The sequence below is a fragment of the Daphnia pulex genome, chromosome 10, assembly GCF_021134715.1.
Source record: "Daphnia pulex isolate KAP4 chromosome 10, ASM2113471v1".
NCBI classification, from domain to species: Eukaryota; Metazoa; Arthropoda; class Branchiopoda; order Diplostraca; family Daphniidae; genus Daphnia; species Daphnia pulex.
Window position 1 is genome coordinate 5,112,983 of NC_060026.1, and position 14,902 is coordinate 5,127,884.

The following is a 14,902-nucleotide window of genomic DNA, read 5'->3' on the forward strand; positions in this document are numbered from 1 at the left end:
GTTCGCATTTTGGAAACCCGAGATAGTTATCGGTTCAAACTGGTTCCAGCTGTAGTCGTAATCGACATTCAGACGCAAACATTCGCCTTTTTCTAAACTAACGCTGTTGTATGTTATCCCATTCCCAAAACTTTAGTCTCCTATACCTACAGTCGACATTTGTTGAAAAGAAGAAACCAGCCAAAAACATTTCCAGGTTAAGGATACATGAGTATTGAGAGAAATTGATTCCAATGAAATGTTAATTAATGTCACTAAAACAGTAGTCTGCAGAATTATCCATGAAAATATAACTCTACGTGTGACACTTTTTTTTGATCTCGACGTGATTTGAACACGCAACCTCCTGATCTGGAGTCAGGCGCGCTACCGTTGCGCCACGAAATCCTGAGTTAAATCTAATTTATATCATACTAATTGCGGAAGTGCAGAGTTTTTCAAGAAGTAGTAGATCCGGTTGTAAAATTGATTATCACCCGATTAAATTTAGTCTTTTGAAAGTTTCAACCTGAGTAGTCAGGGGATTTCTTACTTTCTCAGTGGATATTTTCATGGCCACAAGCCTTGGTTTCCATACTGAAAGCTGACCGGCTTGGGTGTGGTCGACGGCTACAACATACGGGACGTCGTCGTTGATATTCAATCAAAAATCTTTAGTACGGTCCAGCATCGATGGTTCAGTGGTAGAATGCTCGCCTGCCACGCGGGCGCCCCGGGTTCGATTCCCGGTCGATGCATTTTGTATCATGCATCATGAAGAATCTACTCATTTAAGTTTCGTTGGATAAAATCCTTGCGCACAACCTGTGCGGACGGAACGTAGTGGTGATGGAAGCAATCTCTTTTCGGCGGACTCTATTTTTTCGTGCCGTTTTTGTGCATGTTAGTTAAATTTCCTTTGATAATACCGATTTGCGAAAAAACTATTTGTAGGAAAAGGGGTAAAAATGATTTCCATCGTAAGACTCTGTGTTCGCATTTTGGAAACCCGAGATAGTTATCGGTTCAAACTGGTTCCAGCTGTAGTCGTAATCGACATTCAGACGCAAACATTCGCCTTTTTCTAAACTAACGCTGTTGTATGTTATCCCATTCCCAAAACTTTAGTCTCCTATACCTACAGTCGACATTTGTTGAAAAGAAGAAACCAGCCAAAAACATTTCCAGGTTAAGGATACATGAGTATTGAGAGAAATTGATTCCAATGAAATGTTAATTAATGTCACTAAAACAGTAGTCTGCAGAATTATCCATGAAAATATAACTCTACGTGTGACACTTTTTTTTGATCTCGACGTGATTTGAACACGCAACCTCCTGATCTGGAGTCAGGCGCGCTACCGTTGCGCCACGAAATCCTGAGTTATAATCTAATTTATATCATACTAATTGCGGAAGTGCAGAGTTTTTCAAGAAGTAGTAGATCCGGTTGTAAAATTTATTATCACCCGATTAAATTTAGTCTTTTGAAAGTTTTAACCTGAGTAGTCAGGGGATTTCTTACTTTCTCAGTGGATATTTTCATCGCCACAAGCCTTGGTTTCCATACTGAAAGCTGACCGGCTTGGGTGTGGTCGACGGCTACAACATACGGGACGTCGTCGTTGATATTCAATCAAAAATCTTTAGTACGTTCCAGCATCGATGGTTCAGTGGTAGAATGCTCGCCTGCCACGCGGGCGGCCCGGGTTCGATTCCCAGTCGATGCATTTTGTATCATGCATCATGAAGAATCTACTCATTTAAGTTTCGTTGGATAAAATCCTTGCGCACAACCTGTGCGGACGGAACGTAGTGGTGATGGAATCAATCTCTTTTCATCGGAATCTATTTTTTCGTGCCGTTTTTGTGCATGTTAGTTAAATTTCCTTTGATAATACCGATTTGCGAAAAAACTATTTGTAGGAAAAGGGGCAAAAATGATTTCCATCGTAAGACTCTGTGTTTGCATTTTGGAAACCCGAGATAGTTATCGGTTCAAACTGGTTCCAACTGTAGTCGTAATCGACATTCAGACGCAAACATTCGCCTTTTTTCTAAACTAACGCTGTTGTATGTTATCCCATTCCCAAAACTTTAGTCTCCTATACCTACAGTCAACATTTGTTGAAAAGAAGAAACCAGCCAAAAACATTTCCAGGTTAAGGATACATGAGTATTGAGAGAAATAGATTCCAATGAAATGTTGATTAATGTCACTACAACAGTAGTCTGCAGAATTATCCATGAAAATATAACTCTACGTGTGACACTTCTTTGTTGATCTCGACGTGATTTGAACACGCAACCTCCTGATCTGGAGTCAGGCGCGCTACCGTTGCGCCACAAAATCCTGAGTTATAATCTAATTTATATCATACTAATTGCGGAAGTGCAGAGTTTTTCAAAAAGTAGTAGATCCGGTTGTAAAATTGATTATCACCCGATTCCCGGTCGATGCATTTTGTATCATGCATCATGTAGAATCTACTCATTTAAGTTTCGTTGGATAAAATCCTTGCGCACAGCCTGTGCGGACGGAACGTAGTGGTGATGGAAGCAATCTCTTTTCGGCGGACTCTATTTTTTCGTGCCGTTTTTGTGCATGTTAGTTAAATTTCCTTTGATAATACCGATTTGCGAAAAAACTATTTGTAGGAAAAGGGGTAAAAATGATTTCCATCGTAAGACTCTGTGTTTGCATTTTGGAAACCCGAGATAGTTATCGGTTCAAACTGGTTCCAGCTGTAGTCGTAATCGACATTCAGACGCAAACATTCGCCTTTTTCTAAACTAACGCTGTTGTATGTTATCCCATTCCCAAAACTTTAGTCTCCTATACCTACAGTCGACATTTGTTGAAAAGAAGAAACCAGCCAAAAACATTTCCAGGTTAAGGATACATGAGTATTGAGAGAAATGGATTCCAATAAAATGTTAATTAATGTCACTAAAACAGTAGTCTGCAGAATTATCCATAAAAATATAACTCTACGTATGACGCTTCTTTTTTGATCTCGACGTGATTTGAACACGCAACCTCCTGATGTGGAGTCAGGCGCGCTACCGTTGCGCCACGAAATCCTGAGTTATAATCTAATTTATATCATACTAATTGCGGAAGTGCAGAGTTTTTCAAGAAGTAGTAGATCCGGTTGTAAAATTGATTATCACCCGATTAAATTTAGTCTTTTGAAAGTTTTAACCTGAGTAGTCAGGGGATTTCTTACTTTCTCAGTGGATATTTTCATCGCCACAAGCCTTGGTTTCCATACTGAAAGCTGACCGGCTTGGGTGTGGTCGACGGCTACAACATACGGGACGTCGTCGTTGATATTAAATCAAAAATCTTTAGTACGTTCCAGCATCGATGGTTCAGTGGTAGAATGCTCGCCTGCCACGCGGGCGGCCCGGGTTCGATTTCCGGTCGATGCATTTTGTATCATGCATCATGAAGAATCTACTCATTTAAGTTTCGTTGGATAAAATCCTTGCGCACAACCTGTGCGGACGGAACGTAGTGGTGATGGAAGCAATCTCTTTTCGGCGGACTCTATTTTTTCGTGCCGTTTTTGTGCATGTTAGTTAAATTTCCTTTGATAATACCGATTTGCGAAAAAACTATTTGTAGGAAAAGGGGTAAAAATGATTTCCATCGTAAGACTCTGTGTTCGCATTTGGGAAACCCGAGATAGTTATCGGTTCAAACTGGTTCCAGCTGTAGTCGTAATCGACATTCAGACGCAAACATTCGCCTTTTTCTAAACTAACGCTGTTGTATGTTATCCCATTCCCAAAACTTTAGTCTCCTATACCTACAGTCGACATTTGTTGAAAAGAAGAAACCAGCCAAAAACATTTCCAGGTTAAGGATACATGAGTATTGAGAGAAATGGATTCCAATGAAATGTTAATTAATGTCACTAAAACAGTAGTCTGCAGAATTATCCATGAAAATGTAACTCTACGTGTGACACTTCTTTTTTTATCTCGACGTGATTTGAACACGCAACCTCCTGATCTGGAGTCAGGCGCGCTACCGTTGCGCCACGAAATCCTGAGTAATAATCTAATTTATATCATACTAATTGCGGAAGTGCAGAGTTTTTCAAGAAGTAGTAGATCCGGTTGTAAAATTGATTATCACCCGATTAAATTTAGTCTTTTGAAAGTTTCAACCTGAGTAGTCAGGGGATTTCTTACTTTCTCAGTGGATATTTTCATGGCCACAAGCCTTGGTTTCCATACTGAAAGCTGACCGGCTTGGGTGTGGTCGACGGCTACAACATACGGGACGTCGTCGTTGATATTCAATCAAAAATCTTTCGTACGGTCCAGCATCGATGGTTCAGTGGTAGAATGCTCGCCTGCCACGCGGGCGGCCCGGGTTCGATTCCCGGTCGATGCATTTTGTATCATGCATCATGAAGAATCTACTCATTTAAGTTTCGTTGGATAAAATCCTTGCGCACAACCTGTGCGGACGGAACGTAGTGGTGATGGAAGCAATCTCTTTTCGGCGGACTCTATTTTTTCGTGCCGTTTTTGTGCATGTTAGTTAAATTTCCTTTGATAATACCGATTTGCGAAAAAACTATTTGTAGGAAAAGGGGTAAAAATAATTTCCATCGTAAGACTCTGTGTTCGCATTTTGGAAACCCGAGATAGTTATCGGTTCAAACTGGTTCCAGCTGTAGTCGTAATCGACATTCAGACGCAAACATTCGCCTTTTTCTAAACTAACGCTGTTGTATGTTATCCCATTCCCAAAACTTTAGTCTCCTATACCTACAGTCGACATTTGTTGAAAAGAAGAAACCAGCCAAAAACATTTCCAGGTTAAGGATACATGAGTATTGAGAGAAATTGATTCCAATGAAATGTTAATTAATGTCACTAAAACAGTAGTCTGCAGAATTATCCATGAAAATATAACTCTACGTGTGACACTTTTTTTTTATCTCGACGTGATTTGAACACGCAACCTCCTGATCTGGAGTCAGGCGCGCTACCATTGCGCCACGAAATCCTGAGTTATAATCTAATTTATATCATACTAATTGCGGAAGTGCAGAGTTTTTCAAGAAGTAGTAGATCCGGTTGTAAAATTGATTATCACCCGATTAAATTTAGTCTTTTGAAAGTTTTAACCTGAGTAGTCAGGGGATTTCTTACTTTCTCAGTGGATATTTTCATCGCCACAAGCCTTGGTTTCCATACTGAAAGCTGACCGGCTTGGGTGTGGTCGACGGCTACAACATACGGGACGTCGTCGTTGATATTAAATCAAAAATCTTTCCATCATCGATGGTTCAGTGGTAGAATGCTCGCCTGCCACGCGGGCGGCCCGGGTTCGATTCCCGGTCGATGCATTTTGTATCATGCATCATGAAGAATCTACTCATTTAAGTTTCGTTGGATAAAATCCTTGCGCACAACCTGTGCGGACGGAACGTAGTGGTGATGGAAGCAATCTCTTTTCGGCGGACTCTATTTTTTCGTGCCGTTTTTGTGCATGTTAGTTAAATTTCCTTTGATAATACCGATTTGCGAAAAAACTATTTGTAGGAAAAGGGGTAAAAATGATTTCCATCGTAAGACTCTGTGTTCGCATTTTGGAAACCCGAGATAGTTATCGGTTCAAACTGGTTCCAGCTGTAGTCGTAATCGACATTCAGACGCAAACATTCGCCTTTTTCTAAACTAACGCTGTTGTATGTTATCCCATTCCCAAAACTTTAGTCTCCTATACCAACAGTCGACATTTGTTGAAAAGAAGAAACCAGCCAAAAACATTTCCAGGTTAAGGATACATGAGTATTGAGAGAAATGGATTCCAATGAAATGTTAATTAATGTCACTAAAACAGTAGTCTGCAGAATTATCCATGAAAATGTAACTCTACGTGTGACACTTCTTTTTTTATCTCGACGTGATTTGAACACGCAACCTCCTGATCTGGAGTCAGGCGCGCTACCGTTGCGCCACGAAATCCTGAGTAATAATCTAATTTATATCATACTAATTGCGGAAGTGCAGAGTTTTTCAAGAAGTAGTAGATCCGGTTGTAAAATTGATTATCACCCGATTAAATTTAGTCTTTTGAAAGTTTCAACCTGAGTAGTCAGGGGATTTCTTACTTTCTCAGTGGATATTTTCATGGCCACAAGCCTTGGTTTCCATACTGAAAGCTGACCGGCTTGGGTGTGGTCGACGGCTACAACATACGGGACGTCGTCGTTGATATTCAATCAAAAATCTTTAGTACGGTCCAGCATCGATGGTTCAGTGGTAGAATGCTCGCCTGCCACGCGGGCGGCCCGGGTTCGATTCCCGGTCGATGCATTTTGTATCATGCATCATGAAGAATCTACTCATTTAAGTTTCGTTGGATAAAATCCTTGCGCACAACCTGTGCGGACGGAACGTAGTGGTGATGGAAGCAATCTCTTTTCGGCGGACTCTATTTTTTCGTGCCGTTTTTGTGCATGTTAGTTAAATTTCCTTTGATAATACCGATTTGCGAAAAAACTATTTGTAGGAAAAGGGGTAAAAATGATTTCCATCGTAAGACTCTGTGTTCGCATTTTGGAAACCCGAGATAGTTATCGGTTCAAACTGGTTCCAGCTGTAGTCGTAATCGACATTCAGACGCAAACATTCGCCTTTTTCTAAACTAACGCTGTTGTATGTTATCCCATTCCCAAAACTTTAGTCTCCTATACCTACAGTCGACATTTGTTGAAAAGAAGAAACCAGCCAAAAACATTTCCAGGTTAAGGATACATGAGTATTGAGAGAAATGGATTCCAATGAAATGTTAATTAATGTCACTAAAACAGTAGTCTGCAGAATTATCCATGAAAATATAACTCTACGTGTGACACTTTTTTTTGATCTCGACGTGATTTGAACACGCAACCTCCTGATCTGGAGTCAGGCGCGCTACCATTGCGCCACGAAATCCTGAGTTATAATCTAATTTATATCATACTAATTGCGGAAGTGCAGAGTTTTTCAAGAAGTAGTAGATCCGGTTGTAAAATTGATTATCACCCGATTAAATTTAGTCTTTTGAAAGTTTTAACCTGAGTAGTCAGGGGATTTCTTACTTTCTCAGTGGATATTTTCATCGCCACAAGCCTTGGTTTCCATACTGAAAGCTGACCGGCTTGGGTGTGGTCGACGGCTACAACATACGGGACGTCGTCGTTGATATTAAATCAAAAATCTTTAGTACGTTCCAGCATCGATGGTTCAGTGGTAGAATGCTCGCCTGCCACGCGGGCGGCCCGGGTTCGATTCCCGGTCGATGCATTTTGTATCATGCATCATGAAGAATCTACTCATTTAAGTTTCGTTGGATAAAATCCTTGCGCACAACCTGTGCGGACGGAACGTAGTGGTGATGGAAGCAATCTCTTTTCGGCGGACTCTATTTTTTCGTGCCGTTTTTGTGCATGTTAGTTAAATTTCCTTTGATAATACCGATTTGCGAAAAAACTATTTGTAGGAAAAGGGGTAAAAATGATTTCCATCGTAAGACTCTGTGTTCGCATTTTGGAAACCCGAGATAGTTATCGGTTCAAACTGGTTCCAGCTGTAGTCGTAATCGACATTCAGACGCAAACATTCGCCTTTTTCTAAACTAACGCTGTTGTATGTTATCCCATTCCCAAAACTTTAGTCTCCTATACCTACAGTCGACATTTGTTGAAAAGAAGAAACCAGCCAAAAACATTTCCAGGTTAAGGATACATGAGTATTGAGAGAAATGGATTCCAATGAAATGTTAATTAATGTCACTAAAACAGTAGTCTGCAGAATTATCCATGAAAATATAACTCTACGTGTGACACTTTTTTTTGATCTCGACGTGATTTGAACACGCAACCTCCTGATCTGGAGTCAGGCGCGCTACTGTTGCGCCACGAAATCCTGAGTTATAATCTAATTTATATCATACTAATTGCGGAAGTGCAGAGTTTTTCAAGAAGTAGTAGATCCGGTTGTAAAATTGATTATCACCCGATTAAATTTAGTCTTTTGAAAGTTTTAACCTGAGTAGTCAGGGGATTTCTTACTTTCTCAGTGGATATTTTCATCGCCACAAGCCTTGGTTTCCATACTGAAAGCTGACCGGCTTGGGTGTGGTCGACGGCTACAACATACGGGACGTCGTCGTTGATGTTCAATCAAAAATCTTAAGTACGTTCCAGCATCGATGGTTCAGTCGTAGAATGCTCGCCTGCCACGCGGGCGGCCCGGGTTCGATTCCCGGTCGATGCATTTTGTATCATGCATCATGAAGAATCTACTCATTTAAGTTTCGTTGGATAAAATCCTTGCGCACAACCTGTGCGGACGGAACGTAGTGGTGATGGAAGCAATCTCTTTTCGGCGGACTCTATTTTTTCGTGCCGTTTTTGTGCATGTTAGTTAAATTTCCTTTGATAATACCGATTTGCGAAAAAACTATTTGTAGGAAAAGGGGTAAAAATGATTTCCATCGTAAGACTCTGTGTTTGCATTTTGGAAACCCGAGATAGTTATCGGTTCAAACTGGTTCCAGCTGTAGTCGTAATCGACATTCAGACGCAAACATTCGCCTTTTTTCTAAACTAACTCTGTTGTATGTTATCCCATTCCCAAAACTTTAGTCTCCTATACCTACAGTCGACATTTGTTGAAAAGAAGAAACCAGCCAAATACATTTCCAGGTTAAGGATACATGAGTATTGAGAGAAATGGATTCCAATGAAATGTTAATTAATGTCACTAAAACAGTAGTCTGCAGAATTATCCATGAAAATATAACTCTACGTGTGACACTTCTTTTTTTATCTGGACGTGATTTGAACACGCAACCTCCTGATCTGGAGTCAGACGTGCTACCGATGCGCCAAGAAATACTGATTTATAATCTAATTTATATTATACTATTTGCGGAAGTGCAGAGTTTTTCAAGAAGTAGTAGATCCGGTTGTAAAATTGATTATCATCCGATTAAATTTAGTCTTTTGAAAGTTTCAACCTGAGTAGTCAGGGGATTTCTTACTTTCTCAGTGGATATTTTCATCGCCACAAGCCTTGGTTTCCATACTGAAAGCTGACCGGCTTGGGTGTGGTCGACGGCTACAACAAACGGGACGTCGTCGTTGATATTGAATCAAAAATCTTTAGTATGGTCCAGCATCGATGGTTCAGTGGTAGAATGCTCGCCTGCCACGCGGGCGGCCCGGGTTCGATTCCCAGTCGATGCATTTTGTATCATGCATCATGTAGAATCTACTCATTTAAGTTTCGTTGGATAAAATCCTTGCGCACAACCTGTGCGGACGGAACGTAGTGGTGATGGAATCAATCTCTTTTCATCGGAATCTATTTTTTCGTGCCGTTTTTGTGCATGTTAGTTAAATTTCCTTTGATAATACCGATTTGCGAAAAAACTATTTGTAGGAAAAGGGGCAAAAATGATTTCCATCGTAAGACTCTGTGTTTGCATTTTGGAAACCCGAGATAGTTATCGGTTCAAACTGGTTCCAGCTGTAGTCGTAATCGACATTCAGACGCAAACATTCGCCTTTTTTCTAAACTAACGCTGTTGTATGTTATCCCATTCCCAAAACTTTAGTCTCCTATACCTACAGTCAACATTTGTTGAAAAGAAGAAACCAGCCAAAAACATTTCCAGGTTAAGGATACATGAGTATTGAGAGAAATAGATTCCAATGAAATGTTGATTAATGTCACTACAACAGTAGTCTGCAGAATTATCCATGAAAATATAACTCTACGTGTGACACTTCTTTGTTGATCTCGACGTGATTTGAACACGCAACCTCCTGATCTGGAGTCAGGCGCGCTACCGTTGCGCCACAAAATCCTGAGTTATAATCTAATTTATATCATACTAATTGCGGAAGTGCAGAGTTTTTCAAAAAGTAGTAGATCCGGTTGTAAAATTGATTATCACCCGATTCCCGGTCGATGCATTTTGTATCATGCATCATGTAGAATCTACTCATTTAAGTTTCGTTGGATAAAATCCTTGCGCACAGCCTGTGCGGACGAAACGTAGTGGTGATGGAAGCAATCTCTTTTCGGCGGACTCTATTTTTTCGTGCCGTTTTTGTGCATGTTAGTTAAATTTCCTTTGGTAATACCGATTTGCGAAAAAAACTATTTGTAGGAAAAGGGGTAAAAATGATTTCCATCGTAAGACTCTGTGTTTGCATTTTGGAAACCCGAGATAGTTATCGGTTCAAACTGGTTCCAGCTGTAGTCGTAATCGACATTCAGACGCAAACATTCGCCTTTTTCTAAACTAACGCTGTTGTATGTTATCCCATTCCCAAAACTTTAGTCTCCTATACCTACAGTCGACATTTGTTGAAAAGAAGAAACCAGCCAAAAACATTTCCAGGTTAAGGATACATGAGTATTGAGAGAAATGGATTCCAATAAAATGTTAATTAATGTCACTAAAACAGTAGTCTGCAGAATTATCCATAAAAATATAACTCTACGTATGACGCTTCTTTTTTGATCTCGACGTGATTTGAACACGCAACCTCCTGATGTGGAGTCAGGCGCGCTACCGTTGCGCCACGAAATCCTGAGTTATAATCTAATTTATATCATACTAATTGCGGAAGTGCAGAGTTTTTCAAGAAGTAGTAGATCCGGTTGTAAAATTGATTATCACCCGATTAAATTTAGTCTTTTGAAAGTTTTAACCTGAGTAGTCAGGGGATTTCTTACTTTCTCAGTGGATATTTTCATGGCCACAAGCCTTGGTTTCCATACTGAAAGCTGACCGGCTTGGGTGTGGTCGACGGCTACAACATACGGGACGTCGTCGTTGATATTCAATCAAAAATCTTTAGTACGGTCCAGCTTCGATGGTTCAGTGGTAGAATGCTCGCCTGCCACGCGGGCGGCCCGGGTTCGATTCCCGGTCGATGCATTTTGTATCATGCATCATGAAGAATCTACTCATTTAAGTTTCGTTGGATAAAATCCTTGCGCACAACCTGTGCGGACGGAACGTAGTGGTGATGGAAGCAATCTCTTTTCGGCGGACTCTATTTTTTCGTGCCGTTTTTGTGCATGTTAGTTAAATTTCCTTTGATAATACCGATTTGCGAAAAAACTATTTGTAGGAAAAGGGGTAAAAATGATTTCCATCGTAAGACTCTGTGTTCGCATTTTGGAAACCCGAGATAGTTATCGGTTCAAACTGGTTCCAGCTGTAGTCGTAATCGACATTCAGACGCAAACATTCGCCTTTTTCTAAACTAACGCTGTTGTATGTTATCCCATTCCCAAAACTTTAGTCTCCTATACCTACAGTCGACATTTGTTGAAAAGAAGAAACCAGCCAAAAACATTTCCAGGTTAAGGATACATGAGTATTGAGAGAAATGGATTCCAATGAAATGTTAATTAATGTCACTAAAACAGTAGTCTGCAGAATTATCCATGAAAATATAACTCTACGTGTGACACTTTTTTTTTATCTCGACGTGATTTGAACACGCAACCTCCTGATCTGGAATCAGGCGCGCTACCATTGCGCCACGAAATCCTGAGTTATAATCTAATTTATATCATACTAATTGCGGAAGTGCAGAGTTTTTCAAGAAGTAGTAGATCCGGTTGTAAAATTGATTATCACCCGATTAAATTTAGTCTTTTGAAAGTTTTAACCTGAGTAGTCAGGGGATTTCTTACTTTCTCAGTGGATATTTTCATCGCCACAAGCCTTGGTTTCCATACTGAAAGCTGACCGGCTTGGGTGTGGTCGACGGCTACAACATACGGGACGTCGTCGTTGATATTAAATCAAAAATCTTTAGTACGTTCCAGCATCGATGGTTCAGTGGTAGAATGCTCGCCTGCCACGCGGGCGGCCCGGGTTCGATTCCCGGTCGATGCATTTTGTATCATGCATCATGAAGAATCTACTCATTTAAGTTTCGTTGGATAAAATCCTTGCGCACAACCTGTGCGGACGGAACGTAGTGGTGATGGAAGCAATCTCTTTTCGGCGGACTCTATTTTTTCGTGCCGTTTTTGTGCATGTTAGTTAAATTTCCTTTGATAATACCGATTTGCGAAAAAACTATTTGTAGGAAAAGGGGTAAAAATGATTTCCATCGTAAGACTCTGTGTTCGCATTTTGGAAACCCGAGATAGTTATCGGTTCAAACTGGTTCCAGCTGTAGTCGTAATCGACATTCAGACGCAAACATTCGCCTTTTTTCTAAACTAACTCTGTTGTATGTTATCCCATTCCCAAAACTTTAGTCTCCTATACCTACAGTCGACATTTGTTGAAAAGAAGAAACCAGCCAAATACATTTCCAGGTTAAGGATACATGAGTATTGAGAGAAATGGATTCCAATGAAATGTTAATTAATGTCACTAAAACAGTAGTCTGCAGAATTATCCATGAAAATATAACTCTACGTGTGACACTTCTTTTTTTATCTGGACGTGATTTGAACACGCAACCTCCTGATCTGGAGTCAGACGTGCTACCGATGCGCCAAGAAATCCTGAGTAATAATCTAATTTATATTATACTATTTGCGGAAGTGCAGAGTTTTTCAAGAAGTAGTAGATCCGGTTGTAAAATTGATTATCATCCGATTAAATTTAGTCTTTTGAAAGTTTCAACCTGAGTAGTCAGGGGATTTCTTACTTTCTCAGTGGATATTTTCATCGCCACAAGCCTTGGTTTCCATACTGAAAGCTGACCGGCTTGGGTGTGGTCGACGGCTACAACAAACGGGACGTCGTCGTTGATATTGAATCAAAAATCTTTAGTATGGTCCAGCACCGATGGTTCAGTGGTAGAATGCTCGCCTGCCACGCGGGCGGCCCGGGTTCGATTCCCGGTCGATGCATTTTGTATCATGCATCATGTAGAATCTACTCATTTAAGTTTCGTTGGATAAAATCCTTGCGCACAACCTGTGCGGACGGAACGTAGTGGTGATGGAATCAATCTCTTTTCATCGGAATCTATTTTTTCGTGCCGTTTTTGTGCATGTTAGTTAAATTTCCTTTGATAATACCGATTTGCGAAAAAACTATTTGTAGGAAAAGGGGTAAAAATGATTTCCATCGTAAGACTCTGTGTTCGCATTTTGGAAACCCGAGATAGTTATCGGTTCAAACTGGTTCCAGCTGTAGTCGTAATCGACATTCAGACGCAAACATTCGCCTTTTTTCTAAACTAACTCTGTTGTATGTTATCCCATTCCCAAAACTTTAGTCTCCTATACCTACAGTCGACATTTGTTGAAAAGAAGAAACCAGCCAAATACATTTCCAGGTTAAGGATACATGAGTATTGAGAGAAATGGATTCCAATGAAATGTTAATTAATGTCACTAAAACAGTAGTCTGCAGAATTATCCATGAAAATATAACTCTACGTGTGACACTTCTTTTTTTATCTGGACGTGATTTGAACACGCAACCTCCTGATCTGGAGTCAGACGTGCTACCGATGCGCCAAGAAATACTGATTTATAATCTAATTTATATTATACTATTTGCGGAAGTGCAGAGTTTTTCAAGAAGTAGTAGATCCGGTTGTAAAATTGATTATCATCCGATTAAATTTAGTCTTTTGAAAGTTTCAACCTGAGTAGTCAGGGGATTTCTTACTTTCTCAGTGGATATTTTCATCGCCACAAGCCTTGGTTTCCATACTGAAAGCTGACCGGCTTGGGTGTGGTCGACGGCTACAACAAACGGGACGTCGTCGTTGATATTGAATCAAAAATCTTTAGTATGGTCCAGCACCGATGGTTCAGTGGTAGAATGCTCGCCTGCCACGCGGGCGGCCCGGGTTCGATTCCCGGTCGATGCATTTTGTATCATGCATCATGTAGAATCTACTCATTTAAGTTTCGTTGGATAAAATCCTTGCGCACAACCTGTGCGGACGGAACGTAGTGGTGATGGAATCAATCTCTTTTCATCGGAATCTATTTTTTCGTGCCGTTTTTGTGCATGTTAGTTAAATTTCCTTTGATAATACCGATTTGCGAAAAAACTATTTGTAGGAAAAGGGGCAAAAATGATTTCCATCGTAAGACTCTGTGTTTGCATTTTGGAAACCCGAGATAGTTATCGGTTCAAACTGGTTCCAGCTGTAGTCGTAATCGACATTCAGACGCAAACATTCGCCTTTTTTCTAAACTAACGCTGTTGTATGTTATCCCATTCCCAAAACTTTAGTCTCCTATACCTACAGTCAACATTTGTTGAAAAGAAGAAACCAGCCAAAAACATTTCCAGGTTAAGGATACATGAGTATTGAGAGAAATAGATTCCAATGAAATGTTGATTAATGTCACTACAACAGTAGTCTGCAGAATTATCCATAAAAATATAACTCTACGTATGACGCTTCTTTTTTGATCTCGACGTGATTTGAACACGCAACCTCCTGATGTGGAGTCAGGCGCGCTACCGTTGCGCCACGAAATCCTGAGTTATAATCTAATTTATATCATACTAATTGCGGAAGTGCAGAGTTTTTCAAGAAGTAGTAGATCCGGTTGTAAAATTGATTATCACCCGATTAAATTTAGTCTTTTGAAAGTTTTAACCTGAGTAGTCAGGGGATTTCTTACTTTCTCAGTGGATATTTTCATCGCCACAAGCCTTGGTTTCCATACTGAAAGCTGACCGGCTTGGGTGTGGTCGACGGCTACAACATACGGGACGTCGTCGTTGATATTAAATCAAAAATCTTTAGTACGTTCCAGCATCGATGGTTCAGTGGTAGAATGCTCACCTGCCACGCGGGCGGCCCGGGTTCGATTCCCGGTCGATGCATTTTGTATCATGCATCATGAAGAATCTACTCATTTAAGTTTCGTTGGATAAAATCCTTGC

The 14,902-nt window shown here is 40.4% G+C and overlaps 4 non-coding genes across 4 annotated transcripts; 1 reads left to right on the plus strand and 3 right to left on the minus strand.

Annotated features, from left to right (window-relative positions):
* Window positions 1-315: 315 nt before the first annotated feature.
* Trnaw-cca lies at window positions 316-387 on the minus strand. The gene has a single exon. It is a non-coding gene; the product is annotated as a tRNA-Trp (tRNA).
* Window positions 388-1,286: 899 nt separating this feature from the next.
* Window positions 1,287-1,358, minus strand: Trnaw-cca. Its single transcript has one exon. It is a non-coding gene; the product is annotated as a tRNA-Trp (tRNA).
* Window positions 1,359-6,873: 5,515 nt separating this feature from the next.
* Trnaw-cca lies at window positions 6,874-6,945 on the minus strand. The gene has a single exon. It is a non-coding gene; the product is annotated as a tRNA-Trp (tRNA).
* Window positions 6,946-11,849: 4,904 nt separating this feature from the next.
* Trnag-gcc lies at window positions 11,850-11,920 on the plus strand. Its single transcript has one exon. It is a non-coding gene; the product is annotated as a tRNA-Gly (tRNA).
* The last annotated feature ends 2,982 nt before the right edge of the window (window positions 11,921-14,902 follow it).